The 5425-nt window shown below is 37.8% G+C and overlaps 1 protein-coding gene across 1 annotated transcript in view; it reads left to right on the top strand.

Moving 5' to 3' along the window:
- The first annotated feature begins 434 nt into the window (after positions 1-434).
- ILP-2 (insulin-like peptide 2) overlaps positions 435-5425 on the top strand; it is a 21186-nt gene continuing 16195 nt past the window's right edge. The window contains exon 1 of the mRNA XM_011503024.1: positions 435-834. The gene's annotated coding sequence lies outside the window, so the exon portion shown is untranslated. The remainder of the gene's footprint in view (positions 835-5425) is intronic.

Here is a 5425-nt window from a genome sequence, read left to right on the forward strand (position 1 = left end):
GGGAAGACGCGCCGCGCCTGCGATGCATCTCTCGTCATCTGAGCCAGGAGTGAGGAGTGGAAACGGAATGGAGAGAAAGAGATAGATAAATAGATAGAGATATATATATATATATATATATATATATATATAGAGAGAGAGAGAGAGAGAGAGTAAAAGTTTGTATTTGTGTGAATGGGAGACAGAGACAAGTAGTACTCTCTTTTCCTCTCTACACTTCTCTCTCTGTCTCTCTCTCTCTCTCTCTCTCTTTGTCCCTGCCTCTCTTAGTCTCTTCCTCTGCTCCTCTCTCTCTCTCTCTCTCTCTGTCTCTCTCTCAGGCTCTCTTTCTCTTACTGTCTTACTCTGTTACTCTGTTACTCTGTTACTCTCTCTCTCTTACTCTCTCTTACTCTCTCTTACTCTCTCTTACTCTCTCTCTCTCTCTCTCTCTCTCTCTCTCTCTCTCTAACATATCCTCCGAACGAAGCAAAGACGTGTACATGCACACAAGGCGTGCTCTTTCCTGCCTGATGTGGGAGATCCTTCGGAGCTCCGTGCAGTCCCATAACAACGTGCCCAACTGTGATATTTATAAGTGATATAATCCTCGCTCTCTCCCTGCTCGGCTCACCGTTCACTTACTTCTTAAATCTTCCTTCTCTCCATTTTTGCGCTTGTTTGTTTGTTTGCTTGTTTTAATCCAACTTTTGTTTCAATCTTCATTATTTACCTTTGTTGTCGTTATCTGCGCTCGACTTCGTGACTTCGTCCGCTCGCTCCTTCCAAGCAGATACGCAGCGCACGCTGAATTATTTTCTTCTTGGGAAAACGGATATTGCTCGGTGATACTAAGTAAGTTTCGTCTTATTTTTCTTTATTTCGCCTTATCGCACTTTTCATCCTCTCTGCCCTCATTAACTAATCCACTTTTAGTTTAACAATTAAATCGAGTGGGTGGAAACGGCGCAGCATTACACGTTGCTGCACTGGAATAACATTATCCTTACCCATAACTTTTCTTTCTGTCAAGCTCAACCGACGTAATATCATATATTATTATTAACCATTTTTACATTTTATCTTTTGAACTACCTCCCACCCTCCCTCTCACCCTTCCCATCTCCAGCATCTCTCTCTCTCTCTCTCTCTCTCTCCTTAAATTAGATTTACATGTATAAGTAAATGTTTCTTCAAAAGTTCAAGATCATTTAATCTAGTATCTTTGAATTTTGGCAATTTTGTGCTTCCTCTTATATTTTAACGTAGATAAACCGGTTACGCGTATGTGCTGAATATAATAATATTCCGCAGAAAATTCTAATAAATTTATAAACAGTGGTGTGTCCGGTACTTTGTGTTGGATTGGATTTGATTACCATGAATTACGATATGATGAAGTTTATTTTGCAAAATCATTGGCATTAATATATGTCTCTTTGAAATATTGAACGAAGCGGGCTTTCGACGACTTAACGGAAGAAAGAAATGGTAAAGTACATATTAAAAAGTGTCAAAATTTAATTAAATATTAAATTTTGCTTTCACACCTTGCAGGTATGCATATTAATAAATTATAATTAGGCTATCAATAAGTGTGCCTGCGTGGATATGTGAGCGCGCGCGCGCGCCTGGGTGCATGTGTGTATGCAATTTCATTCATGCGTCTCTCTGTACTTTCTTAAAAATATTACGAAGGCAATAACTTTTAAATAGAATGTCGATTTAAAATCATGCAATTTTTTAATTGAAAGTTTGAATTTTCAAATAAAAAAAATTTGAAAGTTCCTTTAGCGCCCATAATTTTCGAAATAATATCTAACTTTAACCTTAAATTGTTCAATATAAAAAAAAATCTAGTAAATTCTTGAAATGCAAATACAAAACTTTTCGATATTCCATTTATCCAGCCAAGAAAGGCTTAATTGAGCAATTAATGTACATGTCATGCAAAATTAATGTAATATTTTAATTAATAACCTTACTTCTTTCTTTTTCGTAAAACAATTTCATAGAATCGTCACTCAATTTTCTACATTCTTTCTTATAATTATTATCATTAATCTTTATTGATATACCTATAAAAATTGTTTTTTATACATCTATCACTTTTTATTTTTAACGAATATATTCTATAACTCAGTGAATAAATATTAAAAAAATTAATATCCAATAGATATAATAATAAAACAAGTGGTACATCGATTTCCTTTTCAATTTCGATGTATTTCAATTTAGATATGCACGCATAAATTGTCGTTGGCCATTGACAGTAAATGTGGAGATCAATAATTTATTAATGAGAGACTTTTTCATTTCAGCATGTTGATGTAATTAGTGCAAATTATCCAAATGAGCAATGATTTTTCAACAACAATTTTTCTATGTATAACCGCGAGAGAGGAACAACATCTGCTTGTTTACATAACTTAACAACATACATTGCAGGCTTACAATAATTTCTAATATTAGGCAGACGATCTGCGCAAAATACTCATCCATTCGATTATAATGACCGATTAATGATACAACGGGAATATTTATGTAACTTATTTGCGATGAATAAGCGGTAATTATAGATCAAACGATTCTGTTTTGCTTAGCTCACATTATGTTAAATCCCCTACATTCTCGGAATTTGCTAGCATTTTAGAATATTCCATCGAATGTTTAGTTCACACTTAACTATTTAACGAATAAACCATCTTCAATAACGTCAACAACAATGTATAATATTTGTTTTTAACTATTTGTTTATATAGATGTGTATTTTGCGTATAGATTCTGATGTTGTGAAAATGTATTTATCTTAAACGTTATGTTAAGGAAAAGGATAAACAAAATGTGGATGAAAAGAAAACGACGATAGGAATTTTTTTTGTCTGCTTTTGTTCTCTGATATAATTAAAGTAATAAATTATCATTTGCATTATTTTTATCACTGAAATGATATATATATATATATATATATATATATATATATATATATATTTATTTTTCGAATCATGACAAACAAATGTATGATATATTTCTATGAATATTTGCATGGATTGTGAAAGATATTTAGATTATGGAATATATACGTAGCCGATATTTAACTTTATATAGCATATATTTGTTAATTCAATTGTCTTAATATTAATCAGGATGGCATATTCAACTAGATTGATCTATTCTCCTCGAAAACTAATTATTATATCGCTATAAATATTCGAGAAATTTCATTATATTAAATATTTTATTATTTTATCTCGTTATCATCATCATTGTCATCATCATTATCAACACGATCATCATATTATTCTATTTGTACTTGATTTAAAATTTATTATTATTATTAATCATACGTTCAAACATTATATCGTTATTTCCTTACGATCGTTATTTTAATGAAAAAATTGTAGGTAAACAGGTCATATTTATTGTACATTTTATTTATTTATTTATTAATTTTTGATAATCCTTTGAATATCCGTGAAGTATTGGTAGATATATCTTAACAGTTATTGGTTATGATAATGTTGAGAGTATCTTATGTAGAAGACCTTATCGAAGAAGCGAAAAATTTTATCGGTAATTCCTTTAAAAATTCTGGAATGCTCTTAATTTATGTTCATGTTATTATTCATAAAAGATTGAATTTATATCTTTCTAAAAATATCGGAGGACATAAGCCTCTCTAAATATAAATTAATAATTTCAAATGTGTAAATAATGTTATATTTGGCTACAGACGTATATAAGTGAAAGGACGGGATTTAATAAGTCAGGCTTAAGCGAATCAATCGACGAGATCTAATTTCTATCCGAGTCGAAATAATTTATACATATATGTATGTATGTATAGTCTAATGTGCTTGCAATGTCATTAGATCTATTGGATTTGGAATGGCTGGCGATATGTAGATTTTAACTGCAATTATAATATTTCCTTTTCTTGAATGCGAATTGCACGAGGAAGCACGTGCCCGGACAACAGATACTAAATATTAGGCAAAGCATCGTTCTCGCCGTTATTACACACACACACACACACACACACACACACACACACATATATATATATATATATATATATATAAGATGAGAAGAAGAGAAGCAAAGGAGAGAGAAAAATGAAAAAAAGAACGAAAGGAAAGGAAAAGAAAGGAGAAAGAAGAGACGATGAAACGGGTAAAAAGGAAGAAAAGGAGCGAAGCATCGTTGGGACAAGGAACGATCGATGCCGAGACTTTACAACTCTGCCACTATTTATGCCCGTGGAAAGCAATAATTGTTGGCAAAAGTGTCGGAAGGAAGCCGAAGTGGATACGTAAGGAGGTGAAAATAACGGGGAAGGCGCTAAATTTAGCATGCAGCGTCTAAAATAAGCAAGGATTATCCTGTTGATTATCCAAAGGAGAAATGGAGCTAATCGCGGTCGAGAGCGGACACCCGGAGATCGACGATTAATGGTCGATCTCGTAAATATAGAGCGGGCGGATGCCGATGATCCGCGCGTCGTTTTCGCGCTCGGAAGGGCCGAGAGTCCGTGGGGCTAATCCGAGGTTAGGTTATCCGTGTTCGCGTCGACGTCGACGAGGTGACGTGAGGCGACGAGCTCTTCGATCGTAGGTCGGCCGGGATCATTCCCCCGGAATGCACGGTCGTACGAAAATAAAAGCGTAATCGCGTAACCCGAGCGAGATTACCCGAGCGGCATTGGCCTATCGCCGAGGAAATTCCAGCTTTATTTATTTGGAGTGGGTGCGCCGCTATTTATAACCGGGCGCTCGCTCCGGAGGCGGCCACCGATTCTCAAACTGATTCACGCGGAATGCAGGAGTGGAGACAATGAGCCGAGTGATGTCAATGATACAAAAATACACCGCGGTGGGGGTGGCGCGTGCGCAGGAGGAAGCGTGGGCGCGGTGGACGGGGCGAGGATTGGACGGGACGGGACTGGACGGGACGGGACGGGACGGGACGGGACGGGACGGAATGGGACGGGACGGGACGGAGGATGGCTCGTATAAGGACGGGGTCGGTTTATTTTCGAGCGCCGGCTATTAATAGACGGCCGCTCCACGACGACGTAGACGGGTGCCAAGCCGGTCGCGTGGGCGCCCGCACCATCCTGCATCCTCGTCCTTGCCCGAGCAGCGGCTCCTCCGCTACTCCCTCCCCTCCTCGTCGCAACCCCTCGCTCTCTCTCTCTCTCTCTCTCTCTCTCTTTATCTGGCTGTGTTCGTGCGTGTGTGTGTGTGTGCGTGCGTGTGCGTGTGCGTGTGTGTGTGTGTGTGTGTGGTAGGTGCGGTGCTTCTTCGCTGTTTACGCTGGAGTTTGGCTCCAGGGTTACGAGCGCCTTGGAGGCTCGCGAGAAGGCTACGGGGACGATTTCGTAACGTAATGTCCGGGCGCGCCTCGTTCGAACGAGCCGCGACCGACACGACGATCGGCATGTCTC

Source organism: Ceratosolen solmsi, unplaced genomic scaffold (genome assembly GCF_000503995.2).
Source record: "Ceratosolen solmsi marchali unplaced genomic scaffold, CerSol_1.0 scaffold61, whole genome shotgun sequence".
Taxonomy (NCBI): domain Eukaryota; kingdom Metazoa; phylum Arthropoda; class Insecta; order Hymenoptera; family Agaonidae; genus Ceratosolen; species Ceratosolen solmsi.